Source organism: Sarcophilus harrisii, chromosome 5 (genome assembly GCF_902635505.1).
Source record: "Sarcophilus harrisii chromosome 5, mSarHar1.11, whole genome shotgun sequence".
Lineage (NCBI taxonomy): Eukaryota > Metazoa > Chordata > Mammalia > Dasyuromorphia > Dasyuridae > Sarcophilus > Sarcophilus harrisii.
This window is the reverse complement of record NC_045430.1, coordinates 221,757,070-221,774,696: the sequence shown is the minus strand read 5'-3', so window position 1 is coordinate 221,774,696 and position 17,627 is coordinate 221,757,070.

Below are 17,627 nucleotides of genomic sequence, written 5' to 3'. Positions count from 1 at the left end.
AGCACCAGCATCAACTTTACCTCCTTAATTAGGGGTGAAGCTGAGCTCAGTTTTGTGTTGTGCAGGTAAAGGGATAAGGAAAAAAAAAAATCAGATTTCTTGTTCCTAGAACCAGTGGTTGTTCAAATGGAAATGACTACTGGGCACAATCAACTAATTAATTAATAAATTGGTTGGTTGTTACCCTTCTTTCTCAAGGAAGACCAAAATGACATTACTATCTGAAAAATGAGTTATAGTGTCCGACTGGCTGATTAGACCAATAGGAGCTCCGAATGTTCTTCCACAGGTCAGACACAAGTAATCCATATGTACAACTGGGGTGGACTGTCTAACTTTGTGCATCTCACCTTTCTTCTGAGTTACTGCTTTGCTCATAGAGCACGATGCCTTTTCTGATGGGGGCACATGATACTGGGCAGTTCTGGACCAATGTCTCCCATGTCATACAGTTGATTCTAAAGTTCTTAAGAGAGACTTCAAGAGTGTCCTTGAATTACTTTTTCTGATCCCCTTGTGAGTGCTTTTTTGTTGTTGTTCAAAAGTTGGTAAATAAATATTGAGCAAGAATCAATGTGGAATAATGAATAGAGAAATGTCTTGAGTTTCAAGCCTTATCTTTGACACACATTGACTTGTGACTCTGGACAAGTCATTTTACATCTCCAAGTCTTACAAAACTACCTAAGTCTTTTATGTTGCCAAACTGGTATTAATATGCATTGACAGAGGGAGTTTCTCATGAGAGATCCCTATCCTGAAATCAAATATCTGGGCAAAAAAATGTATGTATACATGCAAATAATTGGGAAAATACATGCATACATATATGAGTACACATGTGTATTTATCCAGATTCGTATGCGTGCATATGTTTATTTGTCCAGATACATGCATACACATGTGTTTTTATATTTGCTTAGACACATATGTAATGCATATGCTCATATATGTCAGCTATTACTTGCAAGGCAGTGTGGGAAATTTGATATGAGCTCTATGCTCTAGGGTATAAACTCTGCACATTTTGGGCATGCTACTACTTAGCACATAGTGGTGCACATAGCAAAAGCACTTTGCAGTGGTGCACCTAATAAGACATTTTTAAAAGTTCTTGAATGAATGAAGGATCATTGCCCCTGACTGTAAAGAACTTACAGTCTACTTAAGGGAGACAAAACATAAACATGGAGAGAGTTACACAATAAGTTGTGATTGAAATAATAATTCAATATAATCACAGATGACTTTGAAATATAAATCCCCAGTCTTGATCTTTCTTCTGAATTCTAAATTTTACATCTCCATCTGAATGTCCCACCAGAACTTTGAACTCAGGATAGCCTAACTTTCTTGTCCGTCTCCCTAAATTTGCTCCTTCTGTGTTTAATGCCAACATTTAGTTTGAATTCTTCTTTTTTCTTTTCTTTAGCTTTTTTATTTAATCACTCACTCATGTTGATTATACATCCATAATATTTCTCATGTCTTCCCCTTCCTCTTTATTTCTTCTGTCACAGGTACTTGGAGGCTTCCTAAATTTACTTTCCCCCATCAACTATCCATTCTTTATAACATTGCTACAAAGATCTGGTCCTATGGTACTGTAAGCATAGTACACTTGATAAACTACAGAACTTCCCTGAGCCTCAGTTTCTCATTTCTATAATACCAGGGGAAGATGAACCACATGGTCTTAAAGATTTCTTCCAGCTATAATCTTATAACTTTCTTTTATTTCCTCTAAAGTTACAGTGAACTGTAATCATTCAAAGTCCTACATAACTGGGTACCACTCTTTTTTTCCAAAGACTTTTTTCTTTTATTCTTCTCCATGTCCTTTAAATTCCAATCAGATTGAACTGTAGTATGATTTCTGGACCAGTCTTATGCTATCCCATCTCCATGGTTTTATACAGACTTTTCCCTATACCCAATGCCTTCCTTTCCCTCTTTGTCTGTAGAATTCTAGCCCATCTGAATTTCATCTCCTTCCTTGTCCTTCATGTTAATAGTGATATCCATTAGATCTCCTATACTTCTTTGTGAGTAACTCTTTAATATTCTCATCATGTAAAATTCCTACATTATAGCTATCTGTGTTGTTACCTTATTCCCCTACACATGTTTTGTAAAGACAGAAACAGTGTCATATGAAGTTTTCATTTAGAAAAAAAAATTTATTCCTTTAATTCCTTTATTCCTTTAATTTTTTATTTCCTTATTTCCTATTTTATTTCCTTAAAGAAGATGATTATTAAATGGTGAATGAAAGAACAAAATAAGGCAAAGTAGAGATAGTACAAGGCAGTATGTCAGTCATTGAATGAATGGTATAGACAACATATGTGTGTTGAGTGTGAAATCCCTCAAGCTTGGAAGGCATTTACAGAGGAGTTAGGATTTGAATTGACTTCATAGAAGTAAATAGAATTTAAAGAAACAAGGAAAGAGAGGGAGTGCATTCAATTTAGGAACTCTAATGAAATTAGAGTAAAACACAAGGTATATACAAAGAATAGTGAACCATACATAAAGGATCATAGACTTTTAGAACTGGAAAGTCTAGAAACACCTAATCCAATCTTTCTCCTACCATTTTCCAGATGAAAAGACTAAGGTCCAAACAACTGAAATAACTTGTTGGAAGTCATCTAATTGATTAGGACCAAAAACGAGAGTATAACTCTTCTATATTCTAAAACGATATTTTTCCTGCTCCTCAATATATATCTTCAGTTTAGCTGAAGATTAGTGTAGAGGGAGATAAGACCAAAGGTTAGAACTGGAAAAAGGGAGAAGGATCGAATGCCAGAATGAGGAATGGACTCTATTGTTTATAGGCAATGGGAGTCATTAAAAATTTCTGAGCAGGCGGCCAATATGATCAAAAGAATGTTTTAGGAATATTCATATGGAGGCACTGTACAAGACTACTAGAGTTTTCCTCAGCCCAAGGGATGATAGGGTAATTCTAGGTTTGGGGATACATGGAAAATAAATTTTAAATACATGGCTCACCAAATTTAGGGCCATGGAATAGACACTCTAAATTTCAACGTCATTGTCTCACAAATGGTCACATTTTGTCTTTGGAGCCCTCTCAGATCTCAAGCTAGGGATCTTTCTAGTCCTTTAGTTCAGGGACTATTTAGAAAAGGCACAATGGATGTCAGAAAGGAAAACATTGTAGGCCAGCCCTTAAAAGCTTTGGTTACTCTTTTAAGGTATATAATTAGTCGCATGTGGAGGTGTGCTATTATATGTTTCCTTGAAAAAAAAAACAACACTTTTTTTCTTTAATGCACAGATATCATCTGTTAGATGAATTCTTTCTTTTTAAAAAATGGACCATATATCTTTTGAAAGGCCCCTTTCAGGGGGAAAAAAAGTGCCTAACATGGGATGGGTTGCCCCCACAGAAAAGGAGCTCATTGGTTTAAAGCTTCCTAATGATCTTGTATAAGTTCTATTCAGTGGAAGCCAGAAAGCATCTTTTCTTTAAGCTCAGTGAATTGCCTGGAAGCCCCCAATCCCTCGTTTTTGCTGCTTCCTCTCTCCAGAGTTCCCTAGCCTTTGAGGATCACAAAAACCAGGATAACAGTTTGCCTCATAGGTAATGTTAGACTGGTGGGTACAAATTAACCTGACACAACTAAAACCTTCATGCCCCATGGTCCCAGAAGTCTGATTAGGCGGTTCATTCTAAGACTAACATCGAGTGATAGAACACAGGAAAATGTCACAAATATCAATTTTTTTTTTTAGGGTCACAGCCAACTGAACTTTCGACCCAGACTTCTTAACCCCCTCATATCTTGCTTATATGGATGCCTTTTCACTTTGGATGGCTCTTCTTCTTTCCCATTACAGAGATGGAATACGACAGTGGGCTTGTTGCCCGGCAACCGCCGTTAGAACAATTTGTTTTGGGGAGCATTTTTTGAAAATGATTGCACTTGCTGGGCTGAGTTGTTGTGTTTTTTTCTTCCTTCTTTTCCTTCCTGTGGTACCTATTCCTGGATGCTGTAAATATTCATCTGAGTTTTGCATAGATGAGGGAAAAAATGAGTTTGGGAGAGCAATTTATTCGGGCATATCACTGTGTTTCTTTTCATTTTTCAGACAGACTGCTGCTAGAGGAGGGAAAGGGATTGTGTGCCCATTATTGACATAGCTGGCAGTGCCACACAAGCTTGTTTCTATTCCACAGAACACTTAGCAGTGTGAAGAGAGCACACACAGAAAAGAATACCCCATTTAGTAAATTGTCAGTAGATCTTACAGAGAGAAAGACCCAGGTAGGTCAGCAAGTCCGGCTCCTAGATAATGTGGCAGCAGTTAACACTCTTGGTCTTGCCTCCTTTGTCCCTATTTAGGGAAGATACGCTTATTCTCCCCCCTGTTTAGTGATATCAACACAGCAAAATGCACTTCTCTGCTCATGCCCCCAGAGAACTGGTTCTGACTGGCAAGAGGAAGAAAAATTTCCTTTTCAAAAGAGTTTCACTACCTTTTCAGCATTTATATTGCAGAAGGCAGAGTACCATAGAAGAAAGAGCTTTGGACCTATTGTCAGAAGAGGACCAGGTCCAAATCCCACTTGTGACTGTGGGCATTTTGTTTAGCCTTTGAACCCCCTTTTTTCCTGAACATAAAACAGAGAGGGGAAGTCACAAAGTTAGAAATACTTGAGTTCAAATTCCGTCTCTAACATACAGATTGACTACATGAACCTGGGAGAGTCAATTAAATGGCTCAGGGCCCCCAAGACTATAAATTTGGGGATTGGGGGACATTCCCTCCTGAATGAAATAGAGGAGATTTCCTCATAGACAATTTCCTATAGTTATCCCTTTCACATCATGACTTTCCCCGTCACAGTTTCAACAGTTTCAACTGGGGTTCATAAGAAACTAAATGGAACTTTTTTGAAGTTTTGTGGAAGCCAGGGATGACATATGAAGGCCAGTAAACAACACAGCCTTTGACCAAATATTTAACCCAAATTATACTATAAAGTACTATAAAAACACATGTAAAAGGTCAGAAAAAAATTCAGACTTTTCTGGTACAAAGAGAAGGACAAACAATTTTATGCAAATTTTCCAAATTACAAGGGTTCCACATTCCTAACCTTTATGATGTGGAAGGGATAACTATACTAAAGAAAATAAAAGTCCAATCATCAAGATAATAAGTAATTATAAATAATAATATTAACCAAAGAAATGTAGGTCAAATAACTGAAATAAAATAAGCCAAAGAAAATATAGGTCTAATTCACAAATAATAAAATGGAATAATGATCATAAAAACATTTCATTATATAAACATATAATAAAATTATATGGCATGATACAATATAAATAATATATAATAAAATAAATATAATAATCTATTTTATATATTTCTGAGGATCAAATGAGGCAATCTTCCAAGCCTCAAAATAGTCTATAAATCTTAACTATTATTATTATCTATAGTTAATCAGTAGTTGGATAGAAATTCAATACAATAGACATTTATTAAACATCTAGTATGCACTATAAACTATGGAACTCTAGGCTAAATCTTCTTAAACTGTGGGTTGCAATCCACTATGGAATTGTGTAACTGAATGTAGGGGTCACAAAATTGTTGTGTTGTCTTGTGTGTGGGTCACACAATTGTTGTGTTGTATGAATTACTGATAACTGTAAATGTTTGATTTGTATATTATTTTATATGCCTATATACCCAGGGTCACGAAAAAATTTCTCAGTTGAAAAGAGGTCATGAGTGGGAAAAAAAATTAAGAAATTCTGCTGGCATTGAGGATATAAAAATAAAACCAACAATAAATAGAAACCCCAGGAGGAGCATGCAAGAACTTTATCTTTTAATGAAACAACCAATATTTTATATTATGTCAACCCCACTCAATCACCCCTAATATGCTGGAGTATTTACAATGCAAGTGGGATTTGTTTTGACTCAAAGAAAATATGGAGGAGGAGAGGCAGAAGTTTCATTACAACTTTTGTTTATTTTACATTCTTGTTGTTCAGTAGTTTTCAGTCTTGTCTGACTTTTCATGAACTCGTTTGCGATTTTCTTGGCAAAGACTGGAATGATTTGTCATTTCCTTCTCCAGATCATTTTATAGATCAGGAAATTGAGACAAAGAAAGCTAAGTGACTTGCTGCTGCTAAGTGTCTGAGGTTGGATTTGAACTTGTGAAGATGAGTCTTCCTGACTCCAGACTTGGCACTTTATTTATTCACTGTTATAGATTCAAAAATTTACTGGAAAGGAATCTCTAATGTGTTCAGTTATTTTAATAGTTTCATTTCTTAAGTTATTTTAATGATAACCTTCTCACCTTCTCATTCTATAGTATAATCTTGTTTAAAAGCATCCTTTAACTTTAACTAGTTCTGAATAAGCATGCAGTTCATTCATACAGCAGGCAGGACTCTTCTTCCCAGTGCTCCAGATAACAGAGTCCAAAGCCAGTTCTTTAGGGATATGAAGCAGTTGCTTATGGATGTCAAATTCATTTATGGACTCTAGCTCACTGACTCACAGTCATTCTGGGAGATGGCCATGGGCATAAATAGCCCACCAGAGCAGACTTTTTGGCAAACCTTATGCAAAGACTCCTGGACCCAAAGGCTAGGTATCTTCCAATCAATTTCTTGGGTTCTTACCCTAAGCTTCTTGAGTCCAGGGTAAATATGGAAATCTTTATAATCTTTAGGAGTCTTCTTGGAAAGTGATATAGAATGGAGGATAATCATTTGACTGGAGATTACTCAAGAAGTCAGGCTCTCTTGAATTAGAAATTCTATCCAATGGAGAAAAGAAGCTCTTTTAGAATGAGAATAGAAAAAGAGAGTCTGAACATCTGGAAAGGAAGGATTCTAGAAAGTGGTCAATTCTTAACCCATCAAACACCAGAGGTTGGAAGTGGGTCATTCTAGAACTAAATTTGGTTCTAGGCTGGATCAAATTACTTGCGTAGCCTCACATCTCAGGCACTTTTCATGGATCAACAAAGTGTTATTTAATGAGTGTCAGTCATAGGTAAGGCAACAAACTAGGTCCTAGGTGAATTAGCTATAAGTATAGGGTATGAGTCCTGCCCTCAAAAATTTTATAACTGATTTGACCCAGTGTGGATATCTTTCCTGTTCCCCCACCCTACTTTCCCCATCATTTTCTTTTTATATATTTTCTTTTCCCAGTAATGGTTTAAGATCAGTGAATTTCCTTTTTGTTTTTTATATAAATTCTTAGCTCCTACTATCATGCCTAACCAATAATAACTATTTTACAAATAATTTCTCTACCTGTGTATATGAAAGCAGCTCACATTAAACAGTAACTCTCTTGCTGCATGAGGGAAAAAGAAAACTCAATAAATTACCTTTTTATTTTCCTAAGTACCACAAGTCAACAAGCATTATTTATCTGCTAGGTACCAAGCATTGTGCTAAATGTTGGAAAGTTTACCCTTGAAAGAAAACCTACAAGTATATCTTCCAAAGGGAATATGTTCAGTCAATAAGCTTTTATTAAGTGCCTACTATGTACCTAGCAGTGTGTTAAGAACTGGTAATACAAGTACAAAGAATGAAACAATCTTGAGGTTCAAGAAGCTTGCATACTAATAGAGGAGACAAATAATATAGGGTAGTTAAGTGAAAGTTAGTTTGGGAAAGAAGGCAACAGCATTTGAAAGGATCAGGGAAACTTATGCAAAAGATAGGGCTTAAATTGTATTTGGAATGGAGAGGTTTGATGATAGCAGGATTAGGAAGGAGAACATGTCAGGCAAGAGGGACAGACAGTGCAAAGACACAAAGACAGAGATGAAATGTCCCATGTGAAGAAGTCCTATCAGACAGAATTGTGGGGGTACAGAAGGGGCTAGAAAATAGGCTGAGACCTGTCTGTGGATGGCTTTAAGAGCTAAACAGCACAGCTTATATTTTGCTTCCAAGGCAAAATGGAACAATTGAAGTTGATTGAGTAGAAGAGTCATAGGGTCATATCTGGGCTTCAAGAAAATCTCTTGGATAGTAGTACAATTTAGGCACATAAATTCTGGCCCTGTTGTACTTTATTCCTAAAAAAAACCATTCCATATCATCTGACTCAGGGTTTACACTCAACATCAACACCTCTCCCTGTTTTTCTGTCCCTCTAAGCAAGAAACAAATGTCACGAATGTCATATCTGTATTTAGAGTTTGCTGGTTGTTCAGCTTGAGTAAGCCCCATGCCAAGTTACCTTTTACATGGCAATTACTCACAAAATCATACACTTTTGCAAATTAGTAGTAAGTTGCTTACATTTCCCAATTAACTGCCCACCTGCTATGACAAGTTTCAAGTTAGTAATAGTCAGCCATCGCCCTTCAGAATTAGAAGGAAAAGGGAAAAAAAAAAAACCTTCATTTACACAGAGGGTAATTAATGTGTGAAATGGTCTATCAGAGACAACACTGAAACATTGCAACTGTGAATGCGTTCAGAGAAGGACCAGTCAGACAAGGGAGAGTGGGGGTAGGGGAAATTCCATGATACCAATATTAGACAGACAGGTGGATGGGTTTGGATGGACCATATGGCCTCCTTCTGTCTTGCAATGTACTGTGAGATTCTATTTTGCAAAACCCCTTCAAGAACCTCCGTTAAATCCTAAATACAGTGAATTACCACAAAGGAAATGCTTATGACGTTTAAGCTGTGTCCATTATTTCAATGGCAATTTTATATTTCTGGGAATATGTTTTCAAGACCGAACTCACTCACTTGTCATATAGCAAATGAGGTGGCAGAGGGCGAGGTGGAAAGACAGGGAAGAGGAATTCAGTCTTGTTTTCTTTCCTCCAGAGAAATGAATATGTACTTTCCAAACTCCTAACAGAGGAAAATGATGTTACCCGGCCACAGCCTGTAGAAATAACTACTGTGATGCGAATCCAATGTATTGAACTGAACGGCAGACATGAAATGCATCAGATAATGAAAAACAGTGTCATTTCTGGAAAACATTATGGAATAGTTTCTCTTCCCCTCAGGAAGGCCGAGCATATGATTTCCATTCACACATTGTGACAGAATCTCTGCCTGTGTGTGAAGGGCTGCTGCCTGAAATTTCAAGAGTCCATTAGTGGTGGGTAGCCAAGAGCATGCTGCTTCAAGCCGAATTTAATTGACACCCAGGTTGACAAGACTAACACCGTTTTGACAGAAACCATGCATTCACAGAGTTTCTCCCAGAATTTTTGAAAAATCATTATTTCCTATAAGATGGGCTTCAAGAAAGCCAATGGCCTTCAAAGGTGGTGACTTAGAGATCTTGGTCTTATGAGAAGTGAATACCTTTTCTATATGTTAATGTTCATTTGTTTTATTAAAGACCAAAGCTAAACTTCCAGAAAGAGAATATGTAAAATCATTTAATTAGGAGTGGTGCTTGAAAAAGATATATTCTAAGACAACAGAGCCCAGAACTTTGAAAGTCAAACTTCCTTCCTTTTCTGCTCCCTTCTCTCTAAGAGAGGGGACAAAGTCCTCTCTTCTTTATGGTTGACAGCTGGGCTTTCTTGGTAGAAAAGGAAGAATCAAACCAACAATTGCCAAAATTTGAAATAGATACTTGTTCCAGTCATTGTTCTATATATCCGATACTGGCTAATTCTAATATCAGATTCTTATCTATTCAAGGTCAAATGAGTAGCTTAATCAATTTGCTGTTCTTTCTGGGATTGATTCATTCGATCCACTATTTGCCAGCTAGAGTCCAAACCCCAGAAATGAGTTATTTTTTGTTTCAATGCTGAAAATTATACTTTTCCCCCCTTAGGCTCTCAAATAAAATGGCAGAAGTGTTTTTTAAAAAGTAATTTATGCATTGTTAGACTCTTTTCTCCATTTCTTTCTGCTTGGAATGCCATGTAGGGGAGGGAAAAATACTCATGGCTATATCCTTCCTATGAATCACCAGCTACTGTTGAGCTTGTAAAATTGTAACGAGCTTAACAACAGTGCTTCATCCAACAGGGTTTCAAGTTATGAAAACACAAACAGTGACAATTTCCTTATTTTATGACCCAGAGGTACTGTTGCTACTTCCACAATTGTAACAACCAAAATCTGTAGTAGTAGTAGTAGTAGTAGTAGTAGTAGTAGTAGTAGTAGTAGTAGTAGTAGTAATAGTAGTAGTAGTAGTAGTAGTAGTAGTAGTAGTAGTAGTAGTAGTAGTAGTAGTAAGAATAAGTAATAACAATGCACATTGATTTAGCTTTTAAAAACATGAATATAAGATAAACATGTTTCAAATACAGAGGACTGCAAATGAATTCTGTGCCAGGGAGATGTAAGAGATGACACAGCTGCACAGTGTCCTGAGGTTAGAAATCTGCCAGTTTAACAAGGCAGATAAGCAACACTGTTGATGTATTTATAGCCTTTTCAAGATTTCTCTTGTATTGCTTTATAAAATAAATACAATCAACTAATACACACCCAGGAAGAATATCAATTTATTGCTTTTCTAGTTTCTTATGAATTTTAGACCATTAAGGATATAATTAAAACAATTTCACACACATGGACAAAAAGACCCAAACCAAGAAGCTTTCAATCGACTGCAGCTTGCCTGCCTCATTGGAACATACAATTATACTCTTTAGCATAGTGTGTTAAATAGCAGTCACTTATTATTGAGGGACTCTATAGTATTGGGGGTGTGCAAAGCAGCACCTGCATCTAACAATACCTAGTTTTCTGGAAGAAAAACTTGCCCTGCACCACCCAGGAGCAAGTAAATCAGAGATTTCACACCCTTGTTTTCTGGGGTTAATATCACACTGGACTTGGAGTCAGGAGTTCCTCTGTTCAATCCCTGCCTTAGATATTTACTAGTTCTATGACTCTGGGCATGCTGCTTAAAAATCTCTCTGGGTCTCAGTTTCCTTCTCTGTAAAATGAAGGATGTATACTTAATTAATTATAAGGTCATCTTCATCTCTGTATCTAAGTTCTATGAATATGTTGATATATTTCAATTTGTCTCATGATTGCTAGCACTGGGTAGGGGTAAGGGGGGCAGATAAATAGGGGTAGGGATAGGGACAAAATTGTCAAAGTGTCCAGAGACAAAACTAATTTGTATTCACTTACTTTTTAAAACTCATGTCACCAAAAGTGCTTTTATAAAGCAAGGTAAAGCATATCATACAATTCGATAAATAAAATATAAGGTGCTTTTTTTTTTTTTTTTTTGAGTTTCAACCTTGGGGGAAATAAGCCAATGGGGGGAAAAAGGACCTAAAGGAAAAGATTCTCATATATATAGTGGGGTATCACAAGAGAGGAACCATATTAAAATTAGTTGGCACAGTTGAGACTGCTTTTCCCAAAATAACATAAATTAGAAAAGAAATTATTTAAATTCTATGAAATTCTTCCAAATATAGGAAGCAACTTGTCTGGAAAATGTCAGAAAAAATGGAGAAGGAGAAGGGATAAGGAAGAGATGCTGATTAACCTGAAGCTCAGGAAGTATTTTTTTCTCTATTCTATGAAAAGTTTTTTAGCAGCAATTGAATATCTTACTTCATCCTCCATCCTGTGGCAGATAGGAGGTATGAAAACCGAAGAACATACATTGTAATCATTGACTGGCATTCATCCATTATTGGTTGATTCGGCTGTTTCTCAGCTCCTCTCTGATGCCTAAGTGTGAAAAAGTCAGTATGCCTGAATTGAATTTTTAGATTGCTTTACGTCAATGCACATTTGTTTGTTTTCAAAATCAACAACAAATGTAATGTTAAATACTCTTGGCTGCTCAGTCGTGTTGCCTTGTCGACTGGTGCGTGCTGAAAACAGGGTTCATTCCCATTGTATTCTAGCTGCTTTCTGATTGAACTAATGGTGCATGGAGAATCATAATTTAGTGAAGTGAATTAAATTATTAAATTGACTTACCCTTGAGTCACTTATCATTTTCCATACAGAAAATAAACATGTATGTGTTTGTGTATGTGTGTGTGCTTGTGAGAGAGAGAGAGAGAGAGAGAGAGAGAGAGAGAGAGAGAGAGAGAAATAGAAAAACAGAGACAGACAGACAGACAGACAGAGAGACAGAGAGACAGAGACAGAGACAGAGACAGAGAGAAGCAGATAAAGAGAAAGACAGAGAGAGAGGAGAGAGAGAGAAGGAGAGAGAGGAATAGGGAGAGGAAGTTAAGGGAGAGAGAGAGCAGAAGAGAAGGAGGAGAAGGGAGGAAGAAGAAGAAGGAGAGGGAGAGGGAAAAGGAGAGAGAAAAAATGTGCCATAAACAACTGTTCCAAAATCACTCAGAAATGCTTACTGATCAATCAAGGAGAGAAGCCGGGATAATGGCTCTGCTACAATGCTCCATAAGATAAGACTGGAGCCCCAAGATGACTTCTGCTTTGAACTTGAATCTGTGGCTTCTATGACCCAGTGTACAAGTTCCACAGGCCAACTTAATCAAGCTTCAGAACTTTTGCTTCAATGAAATCTTAAGTCTATCTGAAAATCACCTCATTCTAGAATTGAAAACATTAGAAATATGCAAACATTTGGGGGGGAATCAAAAAAAAGCACTAATTCTGGAAGTAATTTCCTTGTAAGAGAGTTACATTGGGGCATCTAGGGCACAGTGGATAGAGCACTGGTCCTGGACTCAGGACGACCTGACTTCAAACCTGGTCTCAGACACTTAACACTATCTGTGTGACCCTGGGCAAGTCACTTAACCCCAATTGTCTCATAAAAATAAATAAATAGAAGAATCAAGGAGTGCTATATGTATTTCATGCATTTCTGATTAGTCAAAATTAGAGGTTTCAATTTTCTTCATTTGTGGGTTTAAGAGATAAGGCAGCAGGACACAGTGGTTAAAATGCTTGATTTCAAGTTAGAAAGCCCTGAGCTGAAGTCTTGCCACTGATATTTACTGACATGGGCCTGTATATGACAAAACATTTAACCTCTTTGTGCTCCATTTTCCTCTTCTGTTAAATAAGTAGGCTGGAATCCATGGTTTTTGTGATCCTTTCCAGTTCTAAGGCTTCAATTCTATAAAAGAGACATAGTTTCTTTTCTGCCTCTGGGTTGATCTTATTTGGATGCTCAGAAAGATTAGTCTGCTCTGCCATCCATCATGTCTTCTTCTTGTCCGATTGCCATGATTATTAAGTCAGGACTTGTTGAAATGTACTGACATACAGAGTTAGGACTTTGAAGGTTATAAAAAACATATGGGACCTTGTTGCCTCTCAAAGGTTTAGTTACTTAATTGATATTTGAGGAGAGAAGGAAAAGAGAAAAAAATCAAAGCATTAATGTGATGAACAGGGAGAAGAGACAGTCCATCAATCAATAAATATTAGTTAAGTGCCTACTATGTGTTAGGAACTAGGCAAGGAGCTTAGAATACAAAGAAACACAAAAGATAGTCTCAGATTTCAAGATAGCTGTAGAAATGACAAGTGTGATCCTATTTCATGGAACTCTATTGTGATTGAAACATCAAACCCATCTAATGAAATAGTACTTTCTGGTTGTATTATGACTCAGTTCATTTTGCTTAGATTATTTTACATAAAATTATTCTCATAGCACAGAGGGTTCCTTACTTCTCCCCCCAAAAATGTCACAAAATATTAGTTGTTTGTGCTTCTGGACAATCAACCAGTCCATACTAAGCACTCACTATATGTGAGGTATTGTGAAAATTGCTTAGGGCAGAAAAAGCTACAATACAGTCTCGAATTTCAAGAAGCTTACAATCTAATGTGGAGTTATAGATGGGGTAATGATTTAAATACAAAGTGAAGGTATAGATAAAGTATTATAATATGTTTTCTTTGGCCAGCTCTCCTCTAATCGAATTATTAGTTATGCTTTATTTTCCAATGGACCCAGATATCTGAGATTCCCTTCACTGTTGTCTCCAGAGTAAATCTAACTGGAGGCCTGGTTAATGCCTATGACATTGTACTTCTAAGCATGTGTTCTTATTTCCCTTGTACCCCATTTATTTCCCCTGAATTCACTGGAGACTGCACATGGAAGCTGCTTACAGAATCTCGACTTGATAGACTCCTCCAGCTACTCATACCAGAAAAGAAACTTTAATATCAACCAACCAACAAAACAATTAATCAATCATTTGGCATTCTTGAGTAGTGGTCACCTAACCTTTGTTTGAAGAATTCTAGGAATTCTAGGAATGGGGAGTCATGTTTTAGGAAAGGTGTGACTTTGACTTTAAAAGTCAAAGTATCTGTTTTAATCTAATTTCATATTATTTATTACTCCTACTAAGCTTTTCTCTGTTCAGTTTATCTGTCTAATTCAATTCCTCAATAAGGTTCTCAAAGGTTTGCTAACTGAGGTTGTCTTCATTGCTTTGAGAGAAATGATTATTTCTCTCATTTTAATGACCATTTACAATTGGAGAGATCCAGGATTTTTCCCTTTTTGTTTCCTCATTAAGAAATCAGCCCCTTGTGGGCTATTTAGTCAGCATCTGGGGACATTGCTGATAATGAGATTGGAATAGATTTCTACTCAATCTTGTTCAGACCTCACCCAAGTGGGGAAGCCCTTTGTGTCCTACTCAGTCTTGGAGGGGGAGAAATCCTTTGTTTAGATTGCCTGAGACTGGAAAGGTCTGGGAGTAAAAGTGACATAATTAAAATAATCACTACCTCCTCATTAAAATAGGTCCACCTCTTATTAAAATATTCATTCTCATTAATTGTTGACCACTCAGAGTTGATTGCTGCCTGTCAGGCACACCCATTCTTCCAAGGACATATAAACCTCAAGAAGCTACCATGATCTATCTTTGGTTTATGATGGCCAAATGACCATCCTTTTATTACACTAGCTATAATTAATAAAGTGTTAATTATCAAGTAATTACATTTTGAACTTTTTATATGTCATAGCTCAAGTGAATATGTAATTATTTTAGGAATCCCTAAATTATAAATGCAGATTTGTCTTCTCATTCCATGGGACTCTAGTCCACATCTTCTCACAGGTGTGCCAAGGAGGCCCTCCCAGTATGCAGGAGATCTGCTGGCTTTCTCCTGACATTGCAAGGGTACCAGTGGAATAGCCGCTATCCTTTATTTTTTGTCAGTACTTTTTCTCTTCCTTTCATGAGCTTTTTTGATGACATCTTTAACTCCTGTTCTTTGGAATATTTCATTGGTGATATATTGTAGCCTGATTATAACTACATTTCCCTGCATCCCATCTGTCTGACAGTCATTTTAACTATTTGGAGGCAATTGTATTCCATGTCTCTCAATCATATAGAAATATCATTGGAACATCAGTATTAAAAAGATGGGTCTTTGCTTTCATGAGAAGCTTCAAGATTCATTAAAGAAGTTTTCTGGGAGATAATGCAGGCCATTTTCCTCCCTTGTTCAACTCTGGACTCAACTCATTGACCATGTGCACTGGCAGTCACATACCCAAGAACAATCTCTATACATTATTCATTTAATGCCTGTTAAAATACAAGCATTACTCATCTGCTTTTTCTTTCCTATGTCGATGGACTGGTCAGACTCCTAAGAGTAATTACAAATCTCTCTGGATGGTCTGCAGTGTTCTTAGGCTTTTTTACAATCGACATAATGCCATCTGAAAACAACAATAAAACCATTCACATGGACTCTCTCTTGTCAAGGAGAGAGTCTTTTTTGAATCCTTCCAATGCACTCCAGTGCTCCAGTGTCAATGACTCATGAAACTTAATAGATGTAGACTGTCCCAGCCCTGCTTCACTTTATTCCCTGGCTATCTTGTCACCAGCTGCACCCCCTCCCACTTTCCAATTCTAGAACAATAACCAAATCAATAATGACATTGATGTAGGAAAGGGTTTGCCATTCTACTTCTCTTAAGTTCTAAACATCATCCCTCAAAATTTCTAAAGTACCTTTTTTATACTACTAACCCAAATGCATCAGATCTCCCCCATTAGATTGTCAGCTCCTTGAGAGAAGGTAGTATCTCTAGTTTTGTTTTTGTATGTACAACATAGTGCTTGGCACTTAGTTAATGCTTTATTTGTTCATTCCATCTCATTGATGCATATTTCTTCTGAAGTTTATCATTAGAAGATGATTGAAGAAGATTATTTTCTTTCCAATGCATTTTGAGTGATTTTGATATATAGATAGGAGACACCTGGTTGTAAAAGAGTCTTCAAGGAAGTGTTTTGTTTTGCTGTATTTAATGCCTTTTTGCAGCCAACAAATCACAAGCACAATGAGATCTTATATGCCCTACATCTTTCAGCTTATTGTGAAATGGTAAAGACGTGGTCCATGGTGAAATATCTCAAAAGGAGGATTTCGAACAATGCTTTTAATAGATAGAACCACATCAAATAGTCATAATGTCCAAGTTGCATGAAAAAAAATAGAGAGACCTATGAGAAATATTCAAAATAATGTGGGAATAAGATGAAGAATATATCATCCCTGACATCCTATCTGCTATTTGAGCAACACCAAGGATGAGTGAATCTACAGAAAATAAGCTTGGATCCTCACCGTTTTATTCAGTTATAAAAAGCAATTATTTTCCCCTTGCCTGTACAATTACCACAGAACATTAAATATAAAGGAATAATAGCAGAATAGTATCTTGTCCCAAGTCCATTTCTACCTGAACTCATACTGAACAAAATGAGAATGAGATAATAACAATAATAATAGCTCACTTTAACATCTGCAAAGTACTCTCCATACATTAACTCATTTAATCAGCTGCCATTCTAATTTCATGGTAGGTGTTGAATCAGAGGATGGATGTGGAATGCAAGGTCCATATGAGGAATGCTATAGGGCATGATAGGAACTTTATTTATCATATGATGAGATCAGCATCAACTACCTAGCACATTCTCTAGCTAACTTTCAAAAGACTCACTGCTACACCCTGTACAAAAAAAAAAAAAAAGAAACTCCATCATTTCTCATTGTTTGCTTCATTGTAAAGATCATCACTTTATTTTAAATGAGTTAAATTTGACTCAGGTAATGGAATTCAGAGGCTGCTGACTGGTGAGAAAAATGGGACAGCTGTTTGCATGTGTTAAAAAGAACTTGGATAGACAGTTAACATAATCTACTGTGAACATTCTCCCTCCCACCACCATTGGGAGATAAGTATATTTGACTCTAAGCTGTTATATCTCTGACTTTGCAGATACTTAGTGATATATGTCCTACATTCTAGAGAACTAATTATCCGCAAAATAGCTTTACTTCATGCTCATTTTAGGTCTTCTTTTGATGGTTAATCATTTCGAGAAAGAAAAATAAATACAATTGGATGTTTTCTTTTCTCTTAAACCTACAAGGATCATTTCTGCTTTGCATTTGATAAGACGCGGGAAGAAGGTGGCCATTTGTATCCCTTTTACCTGAATTCAAGTGAAAAATGAATAAAGAAATTATTGAAAATTCCCACCAGTATTCAGTAGTAGCTGCTATCTGTCAGTGAACATCTAAAGAAGAAAGACACAGGAGTTGGCAGGAAGTACATTCAGAACTGGCAGAGGG